Source organism: Bos javanicus, chromosome 15, assembly GCF_032452875.1.
Source record: "Bos javanicus breed banteng chromosome 15, ARS-OSU_banteng_1.0, whole genome shotgun sequence".
Lineage (NCBI taxonomy): Eukaryota > Metazoa > Chordata > Mammalia > Artiodactyla > Bovidae > Bos > Bos javanicus.
Genome location: NC_083882.1, coordinates 22,721,655 through 22,736,737, shown reverse-complemented (window position 1 = coordinate 22,736,737; position 15,083 = coordinate 22,721,655). Strand labels below are relative to the sequence as shown.

Sequence of the window (15,083 nt, the reverse complement as noted above, 5' to 3'; positions counted from 1 at the left end):
CACAAGACGTAAATCTGACCACGTCATTCCCTGCTTAAAGCCCTCCAGCAGCTGCCAAAATCTGAAGCCTTTACTGTGACCTTCAAGTTCCTTCATGACCTGGCCTGCAGTGAGCATGCCATTCCAGCATCTTGACCACAACACTGACTCCTGGCCATTGCTCCCACACTTAGGGTGTCTCACCCCAGGGCTTCTGTGTTTGTTTTTCTCTCTGCTAAGCTCAAAGTTCCCTTATCAAAGAGGGCTTTCGTATCTTTCCATCTAAATACCCCACCCCACACTCATCACTGGCATTACAGATCCATGGAGATGGAATGCTTTTGATGTAACTGATTAGCTACATGGGGGAAACATTCTATTCTTATCTCCTCTAGCCACAAAAAATAGATCTCTGGTAAATTAAAGACCCAAAGGTGACGTATAAATCTTGCCAACTTCAGAAGAAAATATATCTTTTTAATACTTAAAAGAAGGATATCTTTTTAATACTTCATGAAAGGAGAAGGTTCTTTTTAAAAGACTCAAAAAAAAAAAAAAACTGCCCATAAAAGATTATAAAACTGTATGCATGCACAGTCGCACCGTCATCTCCAACTCTTTGCGACCCCATGGATGTTAGCCCACCAGGCTCCTCTGTCCATGGGATTCTCCAGGCAATAATACTAGAGTGGGTTACCATTTCCTCCTTTAGGGGATCTTCCCAACCCGGGATTGAACCCACATCTCCTACATCTCCTGCATTGCAGGCAGATTCTTTACTGCTGAGCCACCAGGGAAGCCCCATAAATGTGACTATGTTAAAATGAAAAATGCATGCTTAACAAAACACACCACAAAGAAAGGTAAATGACAAGCCCATATTTTGAGGAGCAATATAATACATATAACCAAAAATGTCCAGTCCCCAGTATTGTAAAGAACTCCTACAAACCAATAAGAAAATGGCAAGCAACCAAATAGACAAATGAGCAAAGAGAAAGCCAAAAGGGCCACACTATAACTGTTCCATAAAGGAAATAATCCTTCAAACAATGAGATACTGCTTCACACCGAATTTGCAAAACATTAAAGTATGAGGATTCCAAATATTAGCAAGGCTGTGGAGCACCTCCCGTCACCACTGACAGTGGGACGTTTAACCCAGAGACCTGAAACAAAATCAAGAAGGAGCCTTCAATGCAAGGAATTGAGGGAAAGACTTCTAGGTGGAAGCTTGTGAAAGGCCTTGAGCTGAGAAAAGTCTTAGAGGAACAGAGAAGAGCATCCTGCAGCCGAAGCACAGCCACAGGAAGAAGAGGGAGGCATGTGATGTCACAGGTGCCGGATATAAAGTAAAATGTGACATAGGCCAGCCTGTGAGAGCAGCCTGCGCTGAGATTCTTGGTGACATGCCCATCTGAGCAGGCTCCCTCCCTGCCTCCTGGGTCTCCATCCAGAGCGCCAGGTACCTCCAGGTTCTATGGGACCTGAAGCTCATGCCCTGCTGAAGGCTGACTCTAAGAAGAAGATTACAGGGACTTCCCTGGCGGTCCAGCAGCTGAGACTCCACACTCCCAATGCAGGGGGCTCGGGTTTGATCCCTGGTCAGGGAACTAGATCCTGCATGCTGCAACTAAGACCTAATGCAGGGAAATAAATAATTTTAAAAAGAAGAAGGTCACAAAATCACAAATTCAAAACAGCTAGGCCCACGTGCAAGGTAGAGCCCTTGAAGGGTAAACTCCATTAGCTTTGGGTAAATCTGCTTCTGCTGACATATATCATAGTTTGCAATTAATGTGTTTGCTTCTTAATGGCCTGTCTGCACCACTAAACTGTATGGTCCACGGGGGGCAGTGATGCCTTGCTCACCACCTAGCCTGGTACTTGTCACAGAGTAGGACTCAGTGAATATCATAGAATGGATTAAATATATAGCACCAGCATCCCCGAGGAGTGACAATGATGTCCTTGGCATCTTCTCTTCCTGGTCACTCAGACCATTGGCTCTGAGGTTAGGAAGCTTGAATGTGAGGTCAAGGCCTTCCGCTCACACCAGCCCTGCTGTCCTCACCTGCTTCCCACTCCTCCTCCCCTCGCCCACGAGGCTCTCCTCCTCCTTGGTCATCCCCGGGCCTTCCTTCCTGAAGCCTTCATGCACGTCCAAATCCTTACACCACCTTCAAGGTCCAGGTCAAGTGAGTGCTCTTCTCCTCCACCAAGCCCCACTAGAACTAATCTCCCCTTCATCTCAAGCTCCCCGTCTCATTAGCTGTCCTTTGCTTATGGTGATGATCCCTCTCTACCTGATTTTACTCCTGTTTATGTCCCTGAAACCCTGTCCCAGGGATAAGCTCCTCTAGGACAGTTTGGTTCATTCTTGTGCTTCCTCCTATCCTCCCACTTTCCAGATGGAGAGTGCCTTGTGCTAATCAACACTGATTGCATGAATGTGAGTTGTTTATAGGCTACTCAGCAAGACTTAGCAACTAACCAATAAGGGATCAGAAGATGTGATCTAGCAATCCCTCTCCTGGGCATCTATCCAGAGAAAACCTTGATTCAAAAAGATACATGCACCCCAGTGTTCACCGTGACACTGTTTACACTAGCCAAGACGTGGAAGCAACCTAGACATCCGCTGACAGAAGAATGGATAAAGAAGATGTGGAACATTGGAACAATGGACATTGTTCCATTGTATAATGTTCACTGAATAATGAACAGTATTCAGCCATAAAAAAGAATGAAATAATGCCATTTGCCACAACATGGGCGGACCTAGAGATTGTCATACTGAGTAAAGTCAGACAGAGAGAGACAAATAGCGTATGATATCACTCGTACGTGGAATCTTTTTTTTTTTTTTTTAAGATACAAGTGACCTTATTTACAAAACAGAAACAGACTTACAGATATTGAAAACAAAACTTTTGGTTACCAAAGGGGAAATGTGGCAGGGAAGGGAGGGACAGGTCAGGAGCTTGGGGTGAACATACATACACGACTATAGACAAGATAAGTAACTAACAAGGACCTACTGAATAGTACAGGGAACTCAACTCAATATTCTGTGATAACCTGGATGAGAAAAGAATCTTAAAAAAATCTTAATGAATACATGTGTATGTATAACAGAATCACTTTGCTGTACACCTGAAACTAATACAATGTTGTAAATCAACTATACTCCAATAAAATTAAAGTTAAATAATTTATAAAGAAGGCGATGTGGAGGACAACACCATGGATTCTGGTGCTTCCATTTTCCAAGGTGGACTACAGGAGGAGAAACAGGTTCCAGGAGGTAAGACAACAAGTCCCTTTTAGACACGAGGGGTTGGATATGCTCTCGGGACATGCATGTGCTGATCAGCAGATGACCCTGCCCTCCCGGAGAGTGACCTGGCTCAGAAATCATGCCAAAGATTTCCAGTGACATTGCTGTCTCCATTTAATGAATTAAAAAACAAAATTGGAGGAGGAACTTGCTCACACTTGGACGGTAGAAAGTAGCAGATTCCAGTAATGGACCCTACCTGACACTGCCCTTCCTGGAGAGAGGAAAGGACACAGAAGTCTCTCCCCCAGGAGATTCAGAAGATTCTAGAGATTCGAGATTCTTCTGGTGACTCCAGAGGTTTGGGGAATATCCAGGGCTAAAGTCATCCCTTTCTTGAGTCCCAAGTGCTCAAAGACAGATAAGTGCAGTTGAAAAAGCACTGGTGAGGGGCACAGTGAGGGGAGGGGAGGGTGGGAGGAATTGGGAGGTTGGGATTGACACATATGCACCTGTTGTGTAATCGCTAAGTCACGTCTGACCCTTTTGCAACTCCATGGACTCGTAGCTCTCCAGGCTCCTCTGTCCATGGGGTTTCACAGGCAAGAATACTGGAGGGGGTTGCCATTTCCTTCTGCAGGGGATCTTTCTGACTCAGAGATTGAACTCATATCGCCTGCATTGGCAGGCGGATTCTTTGCCACTGAGCCATCAAGGAAGCCCTATATATAATATACATTGTGTAAAATAGCTAGTTAGTGGGAACCAGCTAATACAGCACAAAGCGCTCAGCTCAGTACTCTGCGATAACCTAGTGGGCTGGGCTGGGGTTGGTGGGAGGGAGGCTTAAGAAGAAGGGGATATATGTATACACATGGCTGATTCACTTTATTGTACCGCAGAAACTAACATCACACTGTAAAGCAATTATACACCAATAGAAAAAGAAAAGGAAAATAAGAAAAAGTACTGGCTCAGGAAATAATGATGCTCACTACTAATTCATATTTAACCTTATACATTTCTCTCTTGGCGCCTCAGTTTCCTCAGCTGTACAATGAAATTAAACAAATGATCCCTAAGGTTTCTTATAACCTAGCATAGATGAATCTCTGCTGCTGCTGCTGCTAAGTCACTTCAGTCGTGTCCGACTCTGTGCGACCCCATAGACGGCAGCCCACCAGGCTCCCCCGTCCCTGGGATTCTCCAGGCAAGAACACTGGAGTGGGTTGCCATTTCCTTCTCCAATGCATGAAAGTGAAAAGGGAAAGTGAAGTCGCTCAGTGGTGTCTGACTCTTAGTGACCCCACGGACTGCAGCCCACCAGGCTCCTCGGTCCATGGGATTTTCCAGGCAAGAGTACTGGAGTGGGGTGCCGTTGCCTTCTCCGGATGAATCTCTAGTTCATCTCTATTTCTTTCATGTTTTAGTACAAGTCCAGGACTGCTTCTTTTCTAAGTACTTTGTTTCTGATTATAATATTAATATCATTTCTACAATGTTTGCTGTAGAAAATTTGATAAAAGAGAAAAACCCAAGGAAGGAAAGAAAAATCACTATAGTATCACCAGTCAGAGACAACACTGCTAACATCTTGCTGTAAATTCTACTGGTCTTTCTTTCACATGTGCAAATACATATCTTTTTTTATAAAGCAGAAATTGGGTAATAAAAGCCACTATTGATTGAGCATCCAATACATATCAGGCTCAGAACCAAGTGTTCTACTGGTCTGTGTACATGTCAACAGTCCTTACAGCAACCCTGCAAAGCAGGGAACCACGGCTCCATTTTACAGAAGAGAAAATCAAAGGGCAAAAGAGGTCAAGTAACTTTCCCGAGGCCACACAGCCAGAAAGGGGCCAACCAGAATTCCAGAATGCCTTTTGCTCTTGCTTTCTGAGCTGGTGCTTTTTATTTTTTTTTAAATTTAATCCATCTTTAATATGCTCCCATTTTTTCAAATACATTTCTACCACATTATTATAGGTTGCTTGAAGATGCTAATCACACAGTCCTAAGATGTTTTCAACTTTCAGTAGCATGAAGAATGCTGTTTATCTTTCTCCACTCCACAGTAATTTTTCTCCTCAGGGTAAATATGTAGAGATACGTGCATCTTAAGGCTATTGACAGAGCATCAGTTTGCCTTCTCAAAAAAACTGAACAAGTATTCCCCCATTAACCATTTATAGAAGTGTCATTTACCTGCGGCCTCATTAATGTTGGGAATTACTTTCATTCATCTCTGCTGATGTTTTAAGTGAAATTTCTCATCAATGAAGCTGAACTTTAATATCATTGACCTCTTCATGATTCATCTTAATAATGGTTTATTGCATAAATCCTTGGAAGACAGGGGAGAAATGAAGGGATGAGGTGAAAGACAGGGAAAATTAATTTTATTCATTTTAGAAAACCAAGTACCTAACACATGCAAATCGTGGTGTAAGCCCTAAAGTCACTGAAGTGGATAAGAGGGAGCGAATATTGAGTGCCTACTCCATGCTCAACCCCAGGCACGCTGAGAATCATGGAGACACTAAGGGGGGCTCAGTAAGTCCCCTACACACGAAGCTTCGTGTTGTGGACTTTCGAAGATGGGAACGTGCGATCCATCAACGTCAGGCATGAGTAACATTGCAGCTTGCCCTCCATCTCCTATGCTGACCTTCCTCCAGCTCCACTATCTCCCCTCTCCTTTCTCTCCTCCAGTCAGTAACTCTTCTTGCCTGTTCACTTGATGCCAATCCCTGTATGCCAGCTGTTGTCCTGTACGGCCATACCTTCCAAGGTACTTTACTGTAAGATTGAAATGCTTTCTATTTTTTGTGTTTGTTTTGATGTATTATTTATGTGAAAAGTATTATAAACCTATCACCATACAGTTCTGTATAGCTGACTGTGTTAGTTGGGTACCTTGGCTAACTGGGTTGGACTTACGAACAAATTGGACTTAGGAACACAATCTCAGAACAGAGCTCGTTCGCATGTAGGGGACTTGTACAATATTTACCTTCCCAGAACTTGCAGTCTTGTCGGGGAGGGGAAAAAAGCAACATACAAAAAGGCATTCTGAGTTTAATTCTTCCCTTTCCTGTTCTTTTGTGGAACTGTCTTTCCACATCCAACAGGTCTTGGGGGGATTCATCTTCAACTCTTGCTACATGTCCATATGATTCTCTTCCTGGATTGCCTGAGAGCTCCAGAGGCTGGGATGGTGTCTTACTCACACTTGTCACATCATGTCAGTGAATGATTTCATAATCCCTACACAATTCAGTATTCATCATTGTAAAATAGTGGCAGGTTGCCATGTCTTCTACCCACAGCCCACCCCCATCCCCATTAGTCCAGTTTGTCTGAGAACCTCAGAAGCACAGGTAAGCGCTCATCTACAAGGGTGTGGCAATGTTCATTAAATTAGCATGAAACCAAACCAACCCGAATGACATGGTCAGTTTGATTAAATAACTGCCACACTCCCTTCTACCACCAGATCCTAAGATTTTCCTCTGTCCGTCCATTTACAAGGCTGAACACGTAGGGAGATTCAAGGGTCTGGAATTTGTTTGCACGCTTGCTTGCTTGTTTTTCACCTTCTCATACCTTACTGATGTCCGCAGGTCCCATAGGCCACGTGATCATCTCCTGAACATCTGACCCAAGAAATCACCCCCTCTACACCTAAGCTGAGCAAATTTCATTTCACAAGCCCTACTGACTTGTTTTTTACCCTTTCACCTGCTGCGCTATGTCCGGCCCATCCCTTTTCCCACTTTTGGCAGTTTCAAACCCAGCCCTGCCAGGGCTCCTTTCTCTGTTCCCTAGGGCACAAGAGTTTTCCCTCTACCATTCGCTGATGTGTATCATCTGTATTGCCAAAGCATCTAGCTTGCACTTGCGCATGTGCTCAGTCCTATCTGACTCTTTGTGACCCCATGGACTGTAACACACCAGACTCCTCTGTCGATGGAATTTTCCAGGCAAGAATACTGGAGTGGGTTGCCATTTTCTATTCCAGGGGATCTTCCCGGCCCAGGGATTGAACCCACACCTCTTGCAACTCCTGTGTTGGCAGGTGGATTCTTAACTACTGAGCCACCTGGCAAGCCCAAAGCTTCCCAACTAAATAGACATTTGCTTTACTCAGATTCTGATGTTGGATTGGAATTGAATTAATTCAAATTCTGCTTAGAATTTCAAGAGAGTTCCAGTTCACTTGTGGGCTGGAGGTGTTGGAGAGAACTGGCTGCCAAGGCAGGACTGGAACCCACGTAAAGTGTAAGATTCAGGTGACAAGGTGGGAAGGGGTCCTTGCGCCCCATCCTTTCCTTTTTTTCTCCCCCCACTTCTGAGGAGCCTTCAGTAACACAGAGAAATGAGGTAAATTGTTAGCAAGGTACAGTACTGAAGGAAGTGAGGGGGGGCCGTCAGTACACCTGCCTTGCTCATGTTCCACACACCAGCCTCAGGAATGACCCGGGGCCCCTACTTGCAGCAGAGCCATGAGAGAGGCTGTGGATAGAAAAGACCAAGAGGCCTGTGGAAGAGAAAAAGGGGGAGACGAGAGCAAGAAGGGGGATCCCCAGAGGTGTGACTGAGAGGTGTTGTGAAGGGAAAAGTAAGCAATATTCTGCTCACTCCCTGGATGGCATGTGTATCAGCTAACAGTAAACTCTCTGCGGGTTCCTACACCCCTCCCATGTCACCAATACAAACCCGGGGTTATGTGTAAAACCTGTCATTGTCCAAACAAGCCCTGCACCAGGTGCTGAATCGATATTACCCCCACTGAATACCACTAGGCGCTATGCACCCAGGACCATCGAGACTCCCAGGCAGAGGTTCTCGAACTTTGACATGCTTAAAAATCACCTTGGAGGAGAGCATAATGGCACACCAAGGCGTCATGTCTTCATATCTTGGGTGGGGTCCGGAAGCATGCATTTTTAATAAGCATACTGACACCAATGTAGATGTCCAAGGACTATGCTGATATATCCAAATGGGATCATTCTGGAGCTCCAGCCTGGCCCTGAGAGGCTAGTGGCTTTTTTGGGGGGGGGGGGGACCTTGGAATCAGCCAGTCTGTTCATGCTTCAGAGCCCCTCCTCCCTGGGGAAAGCCCCTCCAGATACCCCTCCTCCACAGGACACTTCAGGGCTGCTCCATTCTCCATCCACCACCCTCTCCTCCCCATCTCCACGCTTCTCTCACCAACCTTCCCTCTGGGCCATTTGAACCCCCGACTGCCTAGTGAACTCCATGACATCTTTGATCCATTCTCTACACTCTGCCATCTCTGATGAAACCCAGCTCTCTGCTGAGGACAGAACTCCCCAAGGCCACTGCTAACCCTTCTGAACCTTGGGCAAATTAGAAGGTGGCTCCTCTGGTTTAGGTCACATTGGTTAAAAGTACCCCCTAGGCAGTCCAGCCCCTGAGGACTCAAAGTGTAACTAATGGTTCCAGTCCCTCCCCTCCTTGGGCAGCATGCAAACTGTACAGACTCCAGTCTGACAGCTTCCTTGTAACCCTTCATGGAGCTCACTCAACTCCCAACTCCCACTGAACCCAAGGTCAGGAAGAGGGGGTGTCCTCCTCCTCACTCCCCAGGGCCATTTCCAAACCTTTGCTCTTCCTTTTCCTGAAAACAGCCTCTTCCCTGAGGTTCCACGAGCCTCTGCCATTCCTCTAACTTTCAACATCTAACCTCACACTCAAGACCAACAGCCCTTCTCTCTCCTCCACGTCCGCCATCTTGCTGGGAAAGTTGGATGTCCATAGCTCATAGACACCACACACAAACCTCCCCAATCCCGTGGCTTCGTTTCCACTCCCTTCAGTTTCCCCCACATCCAAGAACCTTGTCAGAACTGCCTCATGTCAGAAATCTCAAGCTCCAGTGGCCCAGTCTCAAACAGCAACCCTCTTGCCACATACTTCTTCCCTGTTCTCACTCACTACATCTGCCCCTCAGCCTCACGACGCCTACCTCGAGTCCTTCATTTTCTGCCCACCCAGCCTAGACCACACAGTTGACCTGAACCCAGCTCTCACAAGCATCTGCCTTCTGCCTCTGAGGATACCTAACGCACGCCATGACCTGCCTCAACCCTCCTCTACCAATGAAGGAAAGCACACAATTCCATCATGGTGCCAGGGGCTCCCATATCAACTGGGTTCTCAGTGTCACAGATCAAGGATCCTTTCCCTTGTGCTTTGCAGGCGATCTCCCCCATTCTCCTCAGAAATTGTTCCAGCCTCCACAGCACTCTTCAAGCCACCCACCCACCCAACCCCAAAGCCCCTCCATCTCAGCAGACAACAACTCTTCCGATCTTAATGAGAAAATGGAAGCCCTAAGATGAGAGCTTTATTAACTTTCCAGTCCCCGTCCACACTCTTATCCATCTTCACTTTTCCTTTTCCCTCTCCCACCGGGGTGAGAGTCCTTCCTCCTACCCTAGGCCAGTCCCTCCATCTGCATTCTCTACCTTTAGAACCTATCTTTATCAATTTTCACTCCTTATCTTCTCTGTTTTTATTTGGAGAATACTTTGTTAACTTCTCTAGTCAAACCTATGTAGATAAGACCTTACATGTTTAATATAATGTGTTTAGTTCAGTTCAGTCACTCAGTTGTGTCTGACTCTTTGCCCCCATGAATCGCAGCACGCCAGGCCTCCCTGTCCATCAACAACTCCCGGAGTTCACTCAGACTCATGTCCATGGAGTCAGTGATGCCATCCAGCCATCTCATCCTCTGTCGTCCCCTTCTCCTCCTGCCCCCAATCCCTCCCAGCATCAGAGTCTTTTCCAATGAGTCAACTCTTCCCATGAGGTGGCCAAAGTACTGGAGTTTCAGCTTTAGCATCATTCCTTCCAAAGAACACCCAGGGCTGATCTCCTTCAGAATGGACTGGTTGGATCTCCTTGCAGTCCAAGGGACTCTCAAGAGTCTTCTCCAACACCACACTTCAAAAGCATCAATTCTTCGGCGCTCAGCTTTCTTCACAGTCCAACTCTCACATCCATACATGACCACAGGAAAAACCATAGCCTTGACTAGACGGACCTTTGTTGGCAAAGTAATGTCTCTGCTTTTGAATATGCTATCTAGGTTGGTCATAACTTTCCTTCCAAGGAGTAAGCACCTTTTAATTTCATGGTTGCAGTCACCATCTGCAGTGATTTTGGAGCCCAGAAAAATAAAGTCTGACACTGTTTCCACTGTTTCCCCATCTATTTGCCATGAAGTGATGGGACCGGATGCCATAATCTTCATTTTCTGAATGTTGAGCTTTAAGCCAACTTTTTCACTCTCCTCTTTCACTTTCATCAAGAGGCTTTTGAGTTCCTCTTCACTTTCTGCCATAAGGGTGGTGTCATCTGCATATCTGAGGTTATTGATATTTCTCCCAGCAATCTTGATTCCAGCTTGTGTTTCTTCCAGTCCAGTGTTTCTCATGATGTACTCTGCATATAAGTTAAATAAGCAGGGTGACAGTATACAGCCTTGACTTATGGGTCTAGACCAGGAAGCTGTTAATTTCTGTACAATGCCAACCAAATATGGTACAATTGGGATACTGTTTCCAAAGTTGGGAGCACTGCTAATGTTTCCAAAACTTCAAATTTTATATACAGTAGGCCCCCTACATATGAACCTTCGAGTTGAGAACTTAAAAACATAGGAACATGCATTCACACATCCAATCACATAAGTTAGTTCCTGTGTCTGGTGTTGTTAGCTATAAAAGCTGGGTACCTAGGATAACTTTATTGGATGAAAATGTTGGACTTACAAACATGCTCTCAGAATGGAACTTGTTTGTATGTAGGGGACTTACTGTATATAAAATATGAGTTTATATACAAAGAGAGAGAGAACATATCGATATGTTATGCATTAACAGCAGTAACAGCTTTTCCAGGTTTTGCAGTCATATCCATTTAAAAATAATAATAATAATTTTAAAAAGACTATGGAGAGAAGTATGGAGATTCTTTTAAAAACTAGGAATAAAGCTACCATCTGTATCAGTTCAGTCACTCAGTCATGCCCAACTCTTTGCGACCCCATGGACTGCATCACACCAGGCTTCCCTGTCCATCACCAACTCCCGGAGCTTGCTCAAACTAATGTCCATCGAGTCGGTGATGCCATCCAACCATCTCATCCTCTGTCCTCCTCTTCTCCTCCTGCCTTCAGTCTTTTACAGCATCAGGGTCTTTTCCAATGAGTCAGTTCTTCACATCAGGTGGCTAAAGTATTAGAGCTTCAGCTTCAGCATCAGTCCTTCAAATGAATATTCAGGACTGATTTCCTTTAGGATTAATTGGTTTGATCTCCTTGCAGTCCAAGGGACTCTCAAGAGTCTTCTCCAACACCACAATTCAAAAGCATCAATTCTTTGGCCCTCAGCTTTCTTTATAGTCCAACACTCACATCCATACAGGACTACTGGAAAAACCATAGCTTTGACTAGATGGACCTTTGTCAGCAAAGTAATGTCTCTGCTGTTTAACACACTGTCTAGATTTGTCATAGCTTTTCTTCCAAGGAGCATCTTTTAATTTCATGGCTGCAGTCACCATTTGCAGTGATTTTGGAGCCCCCCAGAATAAAGTCTCTCACTGTTTCCATTGTTTTCCCATATATTTTCCATGTACAAAGCTACCATATGACCCAATGGGCATATGAGGAAACCATAATTGAAAAAGACACATGTACCCCAATGTTCACTGCAGCACTATTTACAATAGCCAAGACATGGAAGCAACATAGATGTCCATCAATAGATGAATGGACAAAGAAGTTGTGATACATATCTACAATGGAATATTATTCAGCCATAAAAAGGAATACATTTGAGTCCGTTCTAATGAGGTGGACAAACCTAAAGCCTATTATACAGAGTGAAGTAATTCAGAAAGAAAAAGACCAACATTGTATATTACAGCATATATATGAAATCTAGGAAGACGGTACTGATGCACCTGTTTACAAGACAGCAGTGAGAATAGAGTTTGGGGCACAGTGAGGGAGAGAAAAAGTGGGATGATTTGAGAGGGTAGCACTAAAACATATACACCACCATATGTAAGGTAGATAGCCAATGGGGATTTGCTGTATGACAAAGGAATCCAAAGCTGGGGCTCTGTGACAACCTAGAAGGGGGGAATGGGGTGGGAGGTGGGAGGGAGGCTTAAGAGGGAGAGGATATGTGTATACCTATGGCTGACTCATGTTGATGTATGGCAGAAGCCATCACAATATAGTAATTATCCTCCAGTTTAAAATGTTTTTAAAAGAAGCATACTGGAAAAACAATGCTGAAACCAAGAGATCCTAGGGAAATAAATGAGACTTGCCTCCATCAATAAATAAACATATAAGACAAAACCCCAGGAAACAGCCAAGTTCTGTTATTGTTGTAGTATCCTGCATTATTTCTTTATTAGCTTCTCAATCATCATCTGGAAAGAAAACACTCTAGAATAGAATAGCCTCATTAAAAACAGCTGGAGTGGGGGCGTTGGGAAGGGACTTTCCTGGTGGCTCAGTGGTAAAGAATCCACCTGCCAATGCAGCTCTCACCTGGTCCAAGAAGAATCCACACGCCTCGGGGTAACTAAGCCCATGCGCCAGAACTATTGAGCCTGTGCTCTAGAGCCTAGGAGCTGCGACTACTGGAGCCCACATACCCTAGAGCCCCCACTCCACAAGAGAAGCCACTGCAACGAGAAGCCGGCCCACTGCAAGGGTGTGGGCTTCCCTGCTCGCCGCAAATAGGAAAAAGCTCGCACTCACACAGCAAGAAAGATGTAGCACAGCCAAAAATAAATAGATTAATAAATAAAATTATTAAAAAAATAAAATATAGCTGTAAAAATTATCTTAAAAATAGAGAGAGAGAAAAAAAAAAGCTCTTGGACTTCCCTGGCAGTCCAGTGATTAGGACTCCATGCTTCCACTCCCAGGGGCCTGGGTTCAATCCATGGTCTCGTCAGGGAACTAAGATCCCTCAAGCCACACAGCCAAATAATAATAATATTAATTAACAGCTCTGGTAAAGCATAGTCACTGCTACATAGGTACAAGATATTTTACATTCACAGAGGTAGGATACAGAGCAGGCATGCTCAGTCGTTCAGTCGTGTCCTGGTCTTTGTGACCCTGCGGACTGTAGCCTGCCAGGCTCCTCTGTCCCTGGGATTCTCCAGGCAAGAATACTGGAGTGGGTTGCCATTTCTTACTTCAGGGGCTCTTCCCGACCCAGGGATTGAACTCACATCTCCTGTGGCTCCTGCGTTGTAGGTGGACTTTTTACCCACTGAGCCACTGGGGAAGCCCGGGGTACGGTACTGTCCCACATTTATAAAACAGAGGATATAATTTTTAAATGCATTATTTGAAACTTGATTCTGCTTTTCCAGCAGAGAGCCCAAAGGATGGCTGTGACACAGCTCTGGCACAGAAATGCACCTTCTCAGATTTCCTTCCTTTAGCAGCACAGTTATAGGTACTCACTGCTCTTCATGAATGTCAGCTAAAATCCATTTAGAAAAACAACCATTGGATTCATACAAAGATGACTGACTGGAGGCAAGCAAGACTTAGCCTAACTAATATTTTACCAAAGCTGTCATGTCTGAATGGGGAGAGTTTCATGGAAGAAAGGAGATGCCAAGTGGCATCTGAAGAGTCTGAGGCAGAGCAATTAAAGGCTGCCCTTTAGATCCAAAATTAGGCAAAAAAAAAAAAATAGCTGGGGTGCTGATAAAGGTAATGTAATCTGCTGGAGAGCCCTTAATGCCTGGGCAGTGTTATAAAAATTTGTCTGACCAGACTATTGTACTTGTCCAGAATAAAGAGTTGAAGTCTGGTAAGATCCACTCTAGCCTGGAGAAGATATGTGTCAATCAGTTGGGAACCTTCTAGTTCTGTTGCTTGACTCAGCTGATGCTCATACAATACAGGAATAGTCTGCATATTTGAAGTTTATTGAAAGGCAAGACCCAATTGGCAGGTTCCTGGTGTTGGACAGCTGGAAAGCTGTGGATGGCAGTACCAGGAAGGGTCACAGATGGTGGGGATAGACTGTTATGCATAAAGGTTGGATGAGATCTCTATGGTTGAAGTGAAAACTAAATAATTCCTGAGCCTGGGAAACAGCAGGTCTGGCACCCAGACAGTAGGGCTGGAGGCAGGGGTGCATAAGTAAGTGCTGGAATCAGCTGAACTGAAGTAGGCTGAGAAAACCTGGTTGGAAGCCTTGTTGCTCAGCCAAGTATGTGGGGAGCCAATTGTTCATGTTGGATGACTGAATAATGACTTGGGTCCATATAGAAAGCTGGAATTTGAGCTGCTGCAGACTGAGATACAAAGACTAGTGGACTCTGTTGCTGGGTGAAGAGGGAAGGCTTACAGTTTAATTGTGAAAAATGACTTGTAGAAGGAAGCCTGCTTGTCTGAACTTGTTGGAGTTTCACGTCACAGATATCAGGACGGTCTGAGACGGTTGTATTCACTCCCTGTCTTTCAGCCTCCCCTTCTCTAATATTTTCCTGCCTCTGATACTACAAATATGCTGAAATTTTGCAATATTTTAAAAGAGAACGAACATATGGTTGCTGGGGATGAGGGGAGGATGGGAGGAAGGGATAGTTAGGGAGCTGGGAATGGACATTACACATTGCTATATCTAAAATGGATCACCAACAAGGACCTACTGGACAGCACAGGGAACTCTGCTCAGTGTTATGTGGCAGCCTGAAGGGGAAGGGAGTTGGGGAGAGAAAGGATACATGTATA

The 15,083-nt window shown here is 44.9% G+C and overlaps 1 protein-coding gene across 18 annotated transcripts in view; it reads right to left on the bottom strand.

Moving 5' to 3' along the window:
• Positions 1-15,083, bottom strand: part of PTS (6-pyruvoyltetrahydropterin synthase) — a 255,496-nt gene that overhangs the window by 148,586 nt on the left and 91,827 nt on the right. Inside the window, exon 7 of one of the 18 annotated variants that reach the window (XR_009741107.1) lies at positions 5,204-5,606. The exons of the other annotated variants lie outside the window; for them this stretch is intronic. The gene's annotated coding sequence lies outside the window, so the exon portion shown is untranslated. Of the gene's footprint in view, positions 1-5,203; positions 5,607-15,083 lie in introns of those variants that run through there. 18 annotated transcript variants of the gene reach the window in all.